Source organism: Neovison vison, chromosome 2, assembly GCF_020171115.1.
Source record: "Neovison vison isolate M4711 chromosome 2, ASM_NN_V1, whole genome shotgun sequence".
Lineage (NCBI taxonomy): Eukaryota > Metazoa > Chordata > Mammalia > Carnivora > Mustelidae > Neogale > Neogale vison.
The window spans coordinates 2,885,209-2,901,739 of record NC_058092.1 but is presented as its reverse complement, the minus strand read 5'-3'; positions in this window follow the sequence as shown (position 1 = coordinate 2,901,739).

Below are 16,531 nucleotides of genomic sequence, written 5' to 3'. Positions count from 1 at the left end.
AAGACCTCTGCAATGATCGTATTTCCAAATGAGGCCACATCCTGAGATCCCAGAGGAATCGGGAGGGGGGCAGTTGGTGCACTACTCAGACCACAGCCTAACCCACCGGCTCCATTGGTACGTCCATAATAGAGAGCTTCACGATGCCGCCGGAGGGGCATGGAACTTGAGAGCCATCCTGTGCCTCAGTCTTGGAGACTGGTTCCCAAAGGGATCCTCCCCTTCCCAAACATTAGTGTATCCTTGTTGTGTCCCAACGAACGCAGCCGAGCGTGCCCAGTGTGGCCCTGTGTGCTGGGCTGGTCCCTTCCACCTTGGTGACGTGGGACATGGGACTCACTCCAGGGAGTCACATACAGATGGAATGAGGCCAGGTGAGTCCTGGCACCTGCCTCCTGGTCCCCAGCCGATTCCCTTCCTGGTGTCACCCCGGATACCTGCGCTATTGTCCCCAGGTGCCCACTATGCTGAGGGTTTGGCCTGGGAACCCGATGGCAGACCTGCCTCCATCCACCGACACCATTATCTCTGCCTGGTTCTCCATCCTTCTCCCAAATTCCAGCCCCCCCTTCACGGGACCCCTCCTCCAGCAGTGATGAGCTGCGGTGGCCTTGCCCTGAGAGGTACACGGGGCTTCCTTGTGTCTTCAGTCACCTCGGGCCGGACCCAGACGCAACGTCCCCAGTCTCTGAGCTCCTTCCAGGGACTGGAATTGGGAGGCACCCTCTAGCCAAAGGCTGGTGAGCCCCTGGGGGCCCTTGGGTGGCAGAGGCCGTGGGAGCCGCTCCTGTTCATACCGAGGGAGCAACCGCTGTGCTCCCCGTTCTGTAGAGACGGTCCCCGCGGGCTTCGCCCCAGGACGCACGGCAGGGCAGCTGGCCCTCCCGCAGCCGGGTCCTCATCACACTAATGAGGAGGCGAGAGCAGGAGCAGCAAGAGCTCCTCTGATGGGTGTCCACCGTGGCCAGCTCTGAATGAACTGGCCTCTCCTTTTCTTATTCTCTCTCCGGAAAAAAAGATTCCCTTTAAAAAAATTAAAAGTTGAAGGGAATTTGTCAAAAGGCCATTACCTGCGGATATGTCTACCAGGCGCCTCTCTGAGTACTCGTGCATAATTAATTAGCAGCACAGTCCCTACATAAAAGTTAAAAACCCGTTTTACCATGTTCCATATTTCCTGCTCAGCATCACTGTCAAGCGGATTTCAAGGGAGGCAGGTATTTGCATACACAGTGCCAGGCTGAAGTTCTCCCAGGGACAGACTTCCCCAGCGAGCGTAGGACGGCCTTCCTCCTCACTCCTGGGTTCTGCCCCAACGCCATGGGTGGGAGCAGCTGTGGGGGCAGGGGTATGTTCCAGCGCGGGAGCTAGAGCTGCTCTCCATGGCCGGTGGAGCATGCAAACAGTGGGGTGAGCTGCCCAGCAAAAAAAAAAAAAAAAAAAAAAAAAAAGTGATAGGTGATTTGTAGTTACAGTTTGGGACTAAGCAAGAAAAATGGAAAAGGAGTAAGAAGGCAGGAAGAGGAGAAGGGGAGAAGGAGGAGGAAGCAGGGAGGAGGAAGGAGCATCTCTTTCGATCTTCTTGCCAAGGAGAGGTGGGGCTTCCTTTCCGAAGATCTAGGCTCCTCTATGCCCAGGAGAGTGGTCCCATGAAAGGGACATGGGGGAAGCTGGCACGAGCTGGTGTGCAGGGGAAGGACATCAGAGCTGCGCTCTCCTGGAAGGGAAGGCACCGGATCTGTAGTTAGGGGAACAAAGAAATGGTCCGAACCTTGGGCATGCAATGCTCCCTGACCAGGAGATGGACACCCACACGTGGTGGGCTTCCAGAGGCATGGAGGGGACAGGACCCCCAGAGCAGGCTCTTAGGGATAGTCAGTCTCTGAACATGAGGTCTCATTGTCCCCCATAAGATGCCCTGTGGCTGAGCTCAGGCAGAGGAGATTCCCGGGAATGAGGTACAAGTCAGGAGAAGGAGAGCAGAGACTTTTAGTCTGTCTCTGGGGGTTGCCCAGAGCACCCCGTGTCTGGGGGACAGAGAGGGAAAGAGAGAACAGGGAGAAAGTGAACAGTGGTGGACTTCTCTTCAGGCTTGGTTCAAAAAAGAGCTGGCAGTAATGCATTTTAGAAATGCCATGTTTTTTGTTTTTCTTAAGATTTTATTTATTTATTTGAGAGAGAGAGAGTATGAGAAGGGGGAGGGTCAGAGGGAGAAGCAGACTCCCGGCCAAGCAGGGAGCCCCATGCGGGACTTGATCCCGGGACTCCAGGATCATGACCCGAGCCAAAGGCAGTTGCCCAACCAACTGAGCCACCCAGGCGCCCGAAATGCCATGCTTTTAATGGCACCTCGTGCTCCATGGATTCTTGCCTCTACAGGGGGCGACTCATCACAAAAGGCTGAACGCAGGTGTAGGAGCTGTAGAATTGTGGACAAGAGAAACTAAAGAGAAGGAACCCCTCCCGGTGCACCGTGCTTCCGCTCTATAGGAAGAGAGACACACACGTCAAGCCTTTCAAGCCTTCATGGTCAACCTTGCATATCAGGGGTGACACCTCCGTTTTCATCCAGGGAAACTGAAGCAAACCTTTCACGGGGTCATTGGTGTCACTGGTGCTTACTCTGACCTGCCTCCCAGGACCGATGCAGGATTGCTTCAGATAGAAGGAGTGCGCAGATGTCTCCTAAAAGAGCGACTGGCCAGGGGGGTCAGGATTTGAGGGCTCGGATCCTGGCTCTGCTGTGACCTAGCTGTGTGACCCCGAGATGCACTTTTCTGTGCTTCCTCATCAGGGAAGTGGGGGCAAGACTTGGTTCTCCCTCCCCGAGCAGGGCTGTTCTGAATGACACAGCCGTGCAGGGCAGAGGGCAGAGACATTGCATGGGTGCAAGCGTGTGGCAGGCTGCTCTCGATTTTGGGAGACTCCTGTGTCACTTCCCATGCTCTCAGAGATGATAGAAATCCCTCCCGCATACTTAACTTCCCAACACAACTACCACCTTCTCCAACACAATGAGAGACCTTGCTTTTGCTCCTGTACCAGCCAGTTTGCAGAGTCAGCCTGGCTGAGCTATTGTCCCCAGTGATTCCACCCAATGCGAACCCAAACGCTGCTGTGGAGAAATTCGGCAGATGTGGGTGATACCTACAAAGGGTTGACTCTCAGGAAAAGGGACACCCCCCCCATCTGGGTGGGCCTGGCCCAATCAGTTGAAGGGCCGTTGGAGCCAAGGTGAGCTCTCCCTGGGGAGGAAACTCTGCCTTCGGGTGGCCTCATCAGCTCCTGGCTGAGAGTCTCCTGCTGTCTCTGCTGATGGCCCACTCTGTGGATTCCAGACCTGCTTAGTCAGCCAGACCATGCAGGAAAACAATTCCTTGAGGTGGGGGGGACTCTTTAATATATGTATATCCAAATATTTGTATTTCTACAGCCATATCCATCTTTCTGCATCTTTATCTTCAAATCTCTAGCTATATGTCTGTATCTCCGGATTGATAGAGATCGCCTATCCTTGATCTATAGCTGTGTGCACATCCACAGACGTATTGCCACGGAGAGATCTGGACAGACAAGGAGATGAACATGTAGATACGGATGTGGACAGACACTGAGAGGAGCAGGTGTCGATAAGGGCAGATACGCAGATGCGGGCCTCCTACTGGCTCCCTGCCCCCAGTAGGCCGCTGACCGATGCATCACCCCCTAAGGAAGCAAATGTCCTCAGTGAGCCTTTGCAAGCCCAGGAATCGGGAGGGGCTCCCTGCAGATCCTCATTACTCTCCACTGTCGAGCCCTAAAAGTCCCTTTTTTCCTGCTGAAGGTGGAACACTTGGATGTCTCCGAGTCAGCGGGTGACCAGCGTGAGCCCAGCAGCACCCCCAGCCAGGACCTGTGTCTGTCCCAGTTTCCTATTGCGGAACTGGCAGCCGCTCCAACAGACCTTCCTGAGCCCGACAGTGGAGCCTTTTCTTGGACGACTGACTCGCTTTGATTCGGAAGAACAAGACTCCATGTCAAGTCGTTTCATCAGAGCCGAGTCCCCGTTCCCTGCGTGTGCTGCAGGAGGCAGGCACTTTGCCTGTGTTTATAAACATGCATTAATCAGGGGCATAGGGCTTCCTAATTGCCATCAATCTCCAAAACCCCACAATGAACACAGTTTTCTTCTACATTATTTTACATCTGAAAAGCCTTGTTAGGGCCCCGTGTTTCTCGGTGATGTATACAGGCAGAAAGGAATAAAGATGCGCGGTCGTTATTGTGAATTATCATCTCCCGCTGCATTGTGTTGCGGAATATGTAATAGCGGGAGCCCAGGTGAGCGTCTCCGGATACTCAGGCGGTGAATGGGGATCATCAGGGATGATAATGGCTGCCTGATGAACAACTACAGCGTTTACCCCAAAGCCGCCCCACATTGCCAGTCATAATCAGCTTCTTCTGTGCCTCGTCATGCGTCTGGCCTGATGCGGGCTGGGGTTTCCTCACTCCTGCCCACTACGCTCCTCAGAAACACGCGGGGGTTCCTTGGTGGCTCAGTGGGTTAAGCCTCTGCCTTTGGCTCAGGTCATGATCTCAGGGTCCTGGGATCGAGCCCCGCATTGGGCTTTCTGCTCAGGAGGGAGCCTGCTTCCTCCTCTCTCTCTCTCTCTCTCTCTCTCTCTCTGCCTGCCTCTCTGCCTACTTGTGATCTCTGTCTGTCAAATAAATAAATAAAATCTTTTAAAAAAAATAAAAAAGAGAAAGAAAGAAAGAAATAAACCTGCTGGGCCACGAGACCTTTTACGAGGCGGGTTGAGTGACCTGCGAGGTTGCGCTGTCGTGGTAACTGCCCCCGCGGGTTCACCCCAGCCCTCTCTTTAGGAGACGAATGGGCACCCAGACCCTGCTTTATCAGGCAGAGTGCAGCGCAGGCTGAGCCCATTTTCAGAGCTCTGGAGTGACGCTCTGGGGCAGGACATCATCATCATCATCATCATCATCATCATCATCATCATCGTTTTGATGGAAAAATAAAGATCAGAGAATAGCACCCTCTCAGGGAAAGCTAACTTGGGGAAACATGATGGCCACTGACCTGCTTTTCTGCAAGTTTGACTGTAGTGGGAGGAGAGAGTATGCCGCTCACTGATCGTCGAGAAGCCCTCGAGTAGTCTCGATGATGGGGTGAACACCGTAGGACTCTCTTGTTTGCAAAGATCTTCCACTTACATTACCTGCGCGATCCTCAACTCCATCTCCCAGGCCGGGGAGAGGAGGAGGAGGAGGAGGACGAAGGCAACCTTGGTGCAGGCCCCAGGTGCCCAGCACGTGACAGTCAGACAAGGATGGCTTGAGAGCTGGCTTCAGTGGTACTCACAGCCGCAGGAGGCGGTTTGACCGCCTCTCTTGTAGCTGGGGGAACGAGAGGCTCGGGAGTTTAGCCAGCCTGTCCCAGACCCCACAGATATTTACGACGATGCTGAACCGCAGCAAGGGAGGGAGAAGTCCATGCTGAGCAGAGCACAATCGTGGGAGGGGGACGGTCCTGCAGACGGGAGATCAGATCTGGGGCTGAGAACCACAAGGGAGCTTTTGCAGAAGAGCAGTCAGCTCATTTGTCTAGACGGTGTGGCGACCACGACTCCTTTGTTGAGCTGGTGGCTGCCTAGATCACTTGGGACTGGGACATCACAGCAGCACTGGGTGAACCTGGAAAGAGATTATTCGTGTGGCCTCTTCTGCAATCTGGTCTAATTTAGAGGATTTCATTAACCCTTCTTTCCTCATATGAAAGCCCTCAAAGGGGATATAATTTAAAGTGAGTTTGAAAATAGAGTTTGAAACAGAAGCTGTCCGTGAGTTGACCATAGTGGCAGGGAGGAGCTGAATAGAACAGGTACCTCCAGGACGGCTCCAACAGTGCTTTTTAATAAATGAGTGGATGGACAGGTCAAAATTACTCCTAACGGAAGCTCAGAGATGTGCTAAAATCTTACATGTTTAAAATGTCCCAGGCTTGCTGAGCACCACGGCCCTCTCACACATCGCCCTGCTCGGTCCCATGTCACCCCCGTGAAATAAGGATTATCTGACCACACCAGAGATGACAGAACTGAAGCTCGGAGATGTTATGCAACGTGCCTCCAAGGGCCACAGGTTACAAAGACCAGAGCCTGTGCCCCACCCCGGCTCCACTCCCGGCCTCCATCCTGACTTCCCGTGGTGTTTTACAGAGGTCACGCACCCTGGGTTCCCCCATGCTCAGGTCAGGACAGACTAAGGAGGCCGCTTCAGTCAGAGCAGGGAGTTGTGGCTTCTAGTTGGGGGAAATGGTTTCACGTCCTTACTTCATATTTCCGAGCCAGCAGGTGGAGGTCCTTCCCCATCAGTGGGATCAGTCTCTGAGGAAGCCAAGTCCTAGATGCCCTAGAGCTTGGCAAGTTTTGAGCAAAAGACTGTGTTTGTAACTGTGTGATACACAGGTAAGTTGGACCTTTTGAGCACACTCTGGATAGTCCTACACGTGGACAAGTGCTTGCTACTTTATCAACCATGTCAGCAGAGAGAGCAGGGCGCAGAATAAGCCGCAGAAGTTGAGAAAGCTACGGCAAACTGGGCTCGTGCCCCTCTGTGATCCAGAGTACCCACAAAGCACAGAGGATCCAACCTCCGCAGTCAGTCCAGACAACTCCTCTCCCAGCTTTATGACAGACAACGGTGGCTGACATTCACCGGACACTTACCACAGGCCATACACTGCCCTGAGCCCTCAGTCAGCAACCCTAAGCCTCATACCTACTCTGTGCAGTAAGCACCACCATTTTTATAGATGAAGCCCAGAGAGGTTCAGTAACTAGCTCAAGCGCCCAGAACTGAGACGAGAATCCAGGAAGTCCCTTAGACATTGCATTCTTGACTAGCACACTCTAGAGCATATCCCTTTCGTTCCAGCGAGTTAGTGAATGGCAAGATTCCAGAGTCCACCTACAGAAAAGACTCATTCTTGGAGGAATGAGCTCATCCTCTGGGAGAGGCTGGAGCTGGCTCATCCATGCCACCAGGAAGGGAGAGCTGGCACTCCCCGGTTAGAACCGGCGGATGGAAAGCGGGGCTAAGTGACAAAAGTTCTGAGAGTTTTGTTTGTGTCTTGGTTATAATTCTGTCTAGAGCTGAATACATCCCAAGATTTTCAGTTGCATGAGCCAATAAACCCCCATTTTTGCTTAAGACAGTTTCTATCAAGTTTTGTCACTTTCAATAGAAAGAGCCTTAACTGATTCAATATTCTCTCATTTTTCACAACTTAAATAGCGTGTGAAATCTAAAGATGAAGCTGGCCTCTTTCTTCCTCAAGATAGAAGATGAAAACACAGAGAGGCTGAGCAAGGCATTCAGCATCTTAGATGGGGCTAGCTCCGTGACAACAAGCAGGTGTGCTGGCCCACCAACAACCCTAGGACTTGGGCTATGCCTTTGCCTCCGACATCAGCTTTGGACCACCCTAACTCTGGAAATGTGCAGGAAGGGGGCTGCCACCCACACTTTCCCTCGTTGGAATGCACTACTCCCATCATGGGCACACAGTCAGATTTCAGAGGAAATTTCCTTTCATCCATTTTGAAACTTCAGATCAGCAGAAGCCTGGAACAAGAAAAAGGGTGGTGTGAGTGAGAGGTAGGTGTGTTCTTTGCAGAGAGTGGGCACATGCCTTTTCAAATATAAATGAAAGAAAGTGAGATGATATGGGAGTGAGTCTTACCCACAGGGGACGAGATATCTAGTGTCACTTGTTATTAAATCATTATTGCTTATGTGTGCTGCTGAAAACATGATACACCCCCAAACTGTTTCATCCACAGCTGATTAATGTGTTTTAGAATTTTCCTCCAACTATCAACATGGATGAGTTGATTAGCTCATTAAAAACTTCCCTCTTCTTTCAGAGTCCAAGAAAATCACATTTATTGTAATTCATTGATTTAAATAGAGATGGTTGCCCTCCAGTAAGTCCTAATTTCACAGAGAAAAATAATTTGAAAAGTTTTTTATCTTAATGTCAATTGAGACTAGCTAATTAGACGTAACTTCAGTGGTTTGTACTTACTGAATGCTGGGCTGTTGAGGCCTATGACGAAGTTTATGGATTTGAAAGAGTTTTGAGGAATAAGAAGTGTAAAGGAGTAGGGAACTGGGGTCCTGGCCAGCCAGCCTGGTTCATCAGTTTGTGAGGGTGTGGCCCTCTCTCCTCCTGCCATTGAAGTTGCTACACTCTTAACCAGGCAGCATCAACAATGTAACAATAAAGGAATAATCAGTTTAACCCATCCTGCATGCTCCCTCCATAAGCCAGGCAGAGTTCAAGGCACTTCACCCAAAACGATGCATTTCATCTGACAGCACGCTTTTCTCCTTACTGCGGAGGAAACAGAAGCACAGGTGGAAACTCCATCACTCAGCCAAAATCCTACAACCAACCAGTCAGGGAAAATCCAGGATTCAAACCTACATTTGCTATCTCACATCCATGTTGTTGGCTCCTCTCCTATGAGAACGTGGGTTGGAGTTGCTGAACCTGGTACCAGCTTGCCGGGGCAAGTCACTTGAGCCTGAGCGTCTGCCATCTTGTTTGTAAAGCACGGACAACAGAGTCTAGTTTGTGGAGCTGTTGACAACACCTGGGAGCTTGTATATTTGCAAGGTGTCTGGCATGGGGAAGTCTCTCCACACACGTGTGAATGTGATGGAAAACTGGTCTTGTGATTAGGATGCATTAGATGGTCAAGGTGAGGGGACTCTGCAGGTGCCATTAAGGTCCCTCAGCAGCTGGTCTGAGTCATTCAAAAGAGGGACTACCCTGGGAGGACCTGGGTTATAAAGAGATAGAAAGATAAGTGGATGCATAGATAGAAACCCAGATGCAGAGAGAGTTAGTTATATTGTGTTTCAGTTTTTGACTGCTCTGTATCATTACCACAAAATTAATGCCTTGGAAAACCACAAATCTGTTATCTCATAGTTTCTGTGCTTTGGGAGTGTGGGTGGAGTCAGCCTAGCTGTCTGCTCAGGGTATCACCAGGCTGACACAAAGGTGCCTGCCGAGGCCAGCTCTCATCTGGCACTAGAGTTCTTTTCCAAGCTCATTGGTTGGTGCCATTCTGTTTCTTGTAAAGGTTCTAAAGGCTGTCCACTGTGCCCTGCCCCGTGGTCCCCTCCATTGCATGGTACCTTGCTTCTTTCCAGAATAGCAGGGGAGCACCTGTGCTTCTCATCCTATTCAAGGAATCACCTGATTAGGCCAGGCTCATCAGGGACCATCTCCCATTGGATTTTTTCAAATGAGTGTGAGTATGGTTCCCACAGTTTCCACACCATGGTATACACAGCCTGTATATCCCCTCCTCTCGAATGTGGGCAAAATTTATGACTATGATGAGGTATCATTCCCATGAAGGATCAGGTTATATTGTATGACAACAGTAAAGGGATTTGAAGATGTAATTAAAGTCCAAACCAGATTGTATAACAAAGAGGACAATCCCAAAATGGGTGGTTTCCAGGCATGGCTTGATCAAGGACCAGCTCCACTTCCTTAGGATAATCTTGACTCTCTATTTCTCTGTCAGACTGGCTTCCCTCAAGACAGGTAAATCACCATAGGAAGTCTATGTGCACGTCTGACCCTGTACAGTGTAAGTGGACACCTCTTTTCCTCCAACCCTCAGGCAGCAGAATGCCTCACCACCCAGTTAACCAATGCCTGGGCCAGGACAACTCCATGCACTAATTCGCTTCTGGGCTCATGTCTGTAGCAAGGTGTGCAGGGCCAGCCAGCCTGACATAGACTAGTCAGTGCCCGCTTCTGAGCCTGGAGCTGAGGGTAATACAGTCTCTCCTCAAACCAGATCTGCTGCAGAATGGGGAGCTGCTGCAGTGACTGCCTGAGTGCTTGTCCCCATAGTGCCACAAAAATGTTGCTGAACAATTGCACTCATCAGGTCCTACAACAGCCACCAAGCTGTTCAGTGCTGGGCTAGGAGCCAGGCTAGACATGAAAGACACGGCTCCTGCCCTCCAAGAGCTCACAGCTTTCTGGGAGACAAGCCAGTGCCAGACGAATCTAATAAAGCATGAGCTCACACAGAGGTGTACTGCATGAAACCCCTCCTTAAACTGGGACACACTAGGTTGGTATGGGGGAGTGGGTCTGTGGCTCTGCAGGGGGAGGGAGGGAGGGAAGAAAGAGGGTCCAGACCCTCCCCCTCTCTGCCAGTCATGCATCTGTGTTTGGCCGTCAGAGTTCAGGCCCACTTCCCGTTAAAAGTCTCTGTTGGTTATCTTATCTAAGGTGTGTAACAAGTGACCACTCACCTGGGAGCTTATAACACCATCTACTTGTGATCTTGAGGTTTCCAGAGGTCAGGACTCTGGGCCCAGCCCAGCTGGGTTCTCTCCTCACCAGTTCGCACAACTGGGATCAAGACATCGGCCAAATGGAGACACTTTCTAGAGCTCAGGTCCTTTTCAAGCTCATGAAGTACTGACAGAATTCAATTTCTTGCTGTTCTGGGACTAAGGTCTTTGCTTTCTTGCTGGCCTATAGCCAGGAGCTGCCCATGTGGCTAATACCATGGCAGTGTCCTCTGTTAAGGCCAATAGAAGAGCATCCCTGTGGCCTTGGGTCTCTCTGACTTTCTTTCTCTGATCACTAGACTCTCTTTCAAAGGGCTCACCTGATTAGGTCAGGCCCACCTACACAAGGGAGGGAGTTACACAGTGTATACCAACCAGAAACTGGGACTCCTGAAGGCCATTTTCAAATTTAGCCTGCCACAAAGTTCCACCCTGATGGTGTAGGAGAGCTTCTGGAGAGAATGGAGGCTTAAAATTAACTATTTCTTCTTAAAGGAGAATCTTTCTGGAGGCTACTTTCATGGGCAGTCATGAACCGGCAAACTCAAAGGCAGAATGACCTGCTTTCCAGAATGATCATAGGGGTGGGGAGCGCCATGGTGGCCCTGTACTGGCTCTAGCCAGTCAAGGGCAGCTCAGCCCTGTCCTGCACAATGGATGTGAGGTCCTTCCCTTCCCTGCCGCAATGTTTTGCGCCTTCTATAAGATTCACAATAAGTCTCTGCCTAGGACGCGCCCAGGACCTACCTGCTATCCTTCTATTCCATGCCTGTGGAGGAACACAACGTGCCCTGTGGTCTTGCTGCTGATTTAAAAGGGTAAGCTGGTACAGAACTGGCTTGGTGGAGCCCAGTGCCCCCACAGAAACCCTGCTGAGGTCAGGAGATGTCACCCCATGGAATCAGTGTCCAACTTGCTGGCAACCCACATAAGCCCGAGTTCAGGAGACAATCAGCTGTTGAGTTTAAAAAGACTAATAAGCCCACTCAAACCAACCTGGGTAATTTCTATGCTCCTTTCTCTGCTACAGCTTGCAAAGAGAGGCTCCCAATTTGTGGGAGGCGGAGGAAGCTGGAGAGAGGATCAAAGGGGTCCTTTCTCTCCCTTCATTAAAAATGACACCTCTCGTTCATTTTGAAGGGAATGGGAGCTGTCTTGAGGTTCCTATCCTGACACTTTGAGATTTTTCTCTGTTAAGAACTTGAAAAATATGCAAATGCCCTGCATAGAACCAAGCACTCTGCTTTTCTTTCTTTTTTTTTTTTTAATGGGTTGGTTCTGATGAAGACTGATTTTGCTCAAAAGTAGCTGGTTTTCTTGAGCTCAGAGTCTGTTATCATTCTTCTGCCTTAAATGAGTTTCTGCCATATTTCAAACCTCTGCTGAGGGAGATTGCAGGTGGAAAGGCTTATTACAACAAATTACCTTGACATCAGCTCTTTCATAACATTAGCTCCTTACTAAGAGCTCACCTCCGCCCCAGGTGAGCCACTCTGGCACTGGAGCAGGAGGAAGATACCTTATTTCAGACACTCAGGGTCTCCGACTCAGTGGTTTTGGACTTGGTTGGATTAATGCATACTCTGTCCCCTGGGTGCAGCTGATGATCTGCTTTCCAAGGGCAATCCTTTGAATAGTAACACGCACATGTGTACACATGCACAGGAATGCCTGCCCACACGTTGTATGCACGTATACAGTGTGCATATGCTGTATATATGTGCTCACTCCGTGTAAACCACTGGGGTCAGTGACTGAAATTAACGGGCACATGGAATCCCCCAAGCTCAGCTTTTCTTGGAGGGGAAACTAATGATCATCCAGTAAACATACTTCCTCCTTTCTGCCTTCCTGCTCTTCTTTTTCCAGCCTCCTGTATCTGCCAGGAAAGACGAGGATACGCTGCTGTAACAAGCAGCCCCAAGACTCAGAACTTCCACATAACCAAAGTCATTCCTCGTTCCCTCAAGGTCCTTGCAGGTGGATGGGGATTGGTGGTGACTGTCACTCCTTGGGGGTGGAGGCTGGTGAGGCTCTGTGACAGTACAGCTCCTGCCATCACTGCACAGAAGAAAGAGGGTGTGTTGAATACACGTGTCTGTCAAAGTTAGCACATTTTGCCCACCCAGCACTACACTGACCAAATCACATCCCATGGCCACCATAACTGGAATGGTGGAGGGAGCCATGGTTCTACCATGTGTGCTGAAGAGCTGACTATAGCACAAATACCTACTGCACCTCCTGAATGAGTCACTAGGGAGGCCATGATAAAGCACCACCGATCAGGGCTATAAGCCCCGGAGAGCTACCTTCTCCCACTCTGCAGGCTAGAGGCCCAAGAGCAAGGTGTCAGCAGGTTGCTTCCTTCTGAGGCTGGAAGAGAGAATCTGGTCCAGGCTCCTCATGGCCTTTGCAGCCCAAGAAAGCCATGCAAGTACCATGGAGAATCAAGCATCATCAGTAAAGTGTAACTTTGGATATATGTATGCTTGGGAAATCTCTCCACTTTTCAAGCCCCCCTTTCTGTTATCTACGAATGAGGAACAAAAATACTACCCTTTTGGGTTCTCAAGAGAGTAAAATAAAATAAAGCATGTAGAGGACCCAACGTGTTGTGGGCAGAATGGGTGAGAGGCATCCCTATCCCCCAGGCATGGCCTCATGGGTGTGCAACCTGTCCAGCTGCACAAAGATCTGTGCTTAGAAGGGCCCATGTTTGGTTTAATCTCTTGCTATTTTGAAATTCATAATAATTCATTAACAAAGAGCCCCATATTTTCTTTTTGCCCTCAGCCCTACATATTATGAAACTATTTCTCTACCAGAAAATGGGCTTCTAGGCAAAAACTGATTTCTTGTTATATTCCTATGCAGGGAAGACCACAGGGAGAGATGAGAACCCCACAATGAGGAACGGAGGAAATCCCCATGTACCCAAAGGGTGTCCCATCCCGGCTGGCAGTGCCTGAGGATGGATGTGCTGAGCAGCGGCATAAGGGAGAGACTGGCAGGTGCAGTTAGAGAAATGGCCATTCAAAGCTCCTGTCACAGGGGGCACTGTGCCTTACTATCAAACGACTCCTGCTCATCTGAGCAGCGCTTAGCTTTGGGAGCTCAGTGTCCTGATTGCATGGCACCTTGAGCCTGCAAGTTGGCATTATGAACCCCAAAGTTATAGATGAGGAAATTGAGACTCAGCAATGACTCCCAGTCCAGGGTCAAGCAGCTGACTGCTGGGTCGGAGCAGACTCCCTTTGCTGCACTGTCCCTCTCTTTTCTCAAGGCCAAGATGTCAATTATTCCACAGCCACAGCTAACTGGTAAGTAAGGCACGTGTGGAAGAGTCCTACCTGCGTGCAGAGTTGACAGAAGTGCTCTCAGATGTCACCTAGGATATTTTCAAGTAAATGAAATAAGAGCAAAAAATTAGGAGAAGAAATGGAAGAGTCAGGAATCCTGAACAAACATAAGGGACTCACAAGAACAAATTATGGCCCACATTCTTTATTGCTTGTTTCCTCTCAGTAGAATTTAAAAAAAAAAAAAAAGATGATTAGACACAGTTGGTGCTATATATTTAGAGTCATAAAACGTTTGATAGCATCTTGTGGAATTTTTGCTGGTAGAATTATTTAGATTGGCTGGGTTCAGAACATTGTCACAAAGATTGAAGGTTGGACTACTGCCGGTGAGTACAGGGTCATAATAAATGGCTAAAAGAGAACAATTGAAGACGGGTGTCCTGGGGTTTGCAGAAATTCCATGTTTTAATTAACTCTTCTATCAATAATTAAAACAAGTAAAGCTGGCTCTCTGGGAAAGGAGGCCATAGTTGATGCTATTGGAAATAGATACAGTCCAAGCATTGATGACCACCACTATCCCCCCCACGACCATCAACCACCACCATCACCATCATCACCCACTACCAATAACACCATCAACAACCATCACCGCCACCAACAACCATCACCATCATCAGCCACCGTCACCATCATCAACCACTCCACCATCACCATCAACCACCGCCCACCATCAAGCACCATCAGCATAACAACCATCATCAGCCACCGCCACCACCACCACCACCATCACCAACCACCACCACCACTGCTCCTGCCACTATTACAACAACAGCACAACGACCAACACCACCAACATAGCCCAACGTTACCAGTAACAGCCACCACCCATACAACAGATGCAACAGTCAAAGTCAACAACTGTAACCATCACTGTCACCACCACCACCACGTCAACAACAACCACAGCAAGAAGCCTGGTTTGAACCTCAGGCTGGAACTGTGTAGAGACCACCTTGGTTGTGGCTGGTCCTTGACTTTGGCTCCTGGCAGAATGGATTCCAGCCGGTGGCTGTCCAACAATGAAGAGAGGCTGGTCCAATCTGATCTCCTCCGTCTCTGGGCTTCCTTCCAAGACTTAAACACAAACCCCTCAAAAGCAAGAACTTTGCCAGCCTCTCCAGCTCTGCAATGCTAGCATCTGGCTTGGAGCAGGTGCCTCTGACATATTTCTAAGTCAATGAACAATGGAAAAGATGAAGAGGGGCTTTGCAAGTGGCAACACCCAGGCAAGTAGCCTCTTGGCTTTGAGGTTGCCTTGCTGGTTGATGATGGAGGAGGAGCTTCTGGTGATGGAGAAGGCTCTACAGAGGCTGATGACCACCTTTCCCCCATGCACATCAGCATTAATAAAACTGAGCTCGCTAGGATCTGGCATGGTTTACAAAGAGCTCCCTGCAGTGCTCAGAGTTCTGATCCTTGCAGCAACTAGAGGGGGTGCTTGGATCTGATGTTCTAGCTGCCTTGCTTTGCTCACCAGGAGAGGAACACACGGAGAGGGGATTGGCATAGTGGGGTCTCAGGGAGGCAGTGGGGAGGTGGGGTTCAGCCTCATCTGAGACAAGGTCACCTTCCTTTTCCAACTCTTACTCCGCCTCTGAGCACTGCCATTGCTGGGACAAACCCCTGCAACTGTTCTTCCATACCCTCTAGCTCCACCGGGTTTCCTTACTTCAATAATCCACGGGTTTCTTGAGGATTGCACTGTGGTGTGTGTTTATAGGACCCACAGAAGACATTGTAAGTGCAACCATGAGCAACTCCCCCATCCCCTTCTGTCTAGGGACATGGCAGCGACTACAGGAGTGTGGCTGAGGGGCATTTGAGTTGGGGAGGTCCTGGCGGTGGTGGGGCGTGTTTCCGATGTGGGGCTTCTGACCTCTGGTGTGGGAACAGCTTCCAGAACTCCTCCTGCGTGCCCGCTCACCAAGAGTCGTGAATTAGAACGGCACCTGTAAGGTCCAAGCCTGTAGCGCTATGGCCGTCAGCACTACCTGTGTGTGCCGTGGCGGGTTCTAAACATGCTGAGATACCGGGTTGAGTCTGGGTGTATCCAGCGTCTGCTGTCTTAGCCAAGGCTCAGACGTTTCGCTGAAGGAACACGCGTTGCCACCCAGCCTCGTGAAGCATCTCAAGGTAGTAAATGTCTCTGTGACAAAACTCTACAAATTCGTCAGTGATTCATCCTCTACAGCGTGGGGCCATTGGAGCACAGGGACGCTGCTCAGCGCAAGGCAGCAGGGCAGTGGAGGGGACCCATTGGTTTCTGACTAATTTTTACAATTTTTTCCAGTTTATGGATTACACCCAAGATTCAAAAATGAGGAAAAGTAGTATTCTCAATGAAGCCAAAAATGTAGACCAAAAAAAAAAAGTATTTGTCAGCCATTTAATATTTCAAAGGCATTATGATGTTTTTCTCATTTTAAATAATCATTCAATAATCTGTTTGTGTGTGTATATGTAGATATATGTATATGTATGTATGTGTGTGTGTGTGTGTGTGTGTATATATCTGTATTTTAATTATAAGATGGTCTTAAAAGTATATATGTCACTTGGACCCTCAAACTTGGATTTTCGTCTGCGGGTGAGGACTCTGAAGGTTCCCTGTACCCAGAGTAGAAAGCACCATCACCTGTCAGACTCTGTTTTTGCTTTCCAGGAGTTCATCGTCCACTGCCCACAGCCTTGCCTCCCCTCTGGGCTCCCCTGTGCCTCTGAGGGAAAGGTGGTAGTATGCTTCCTGAAAGGCTGAAGTTTCAGGGAGA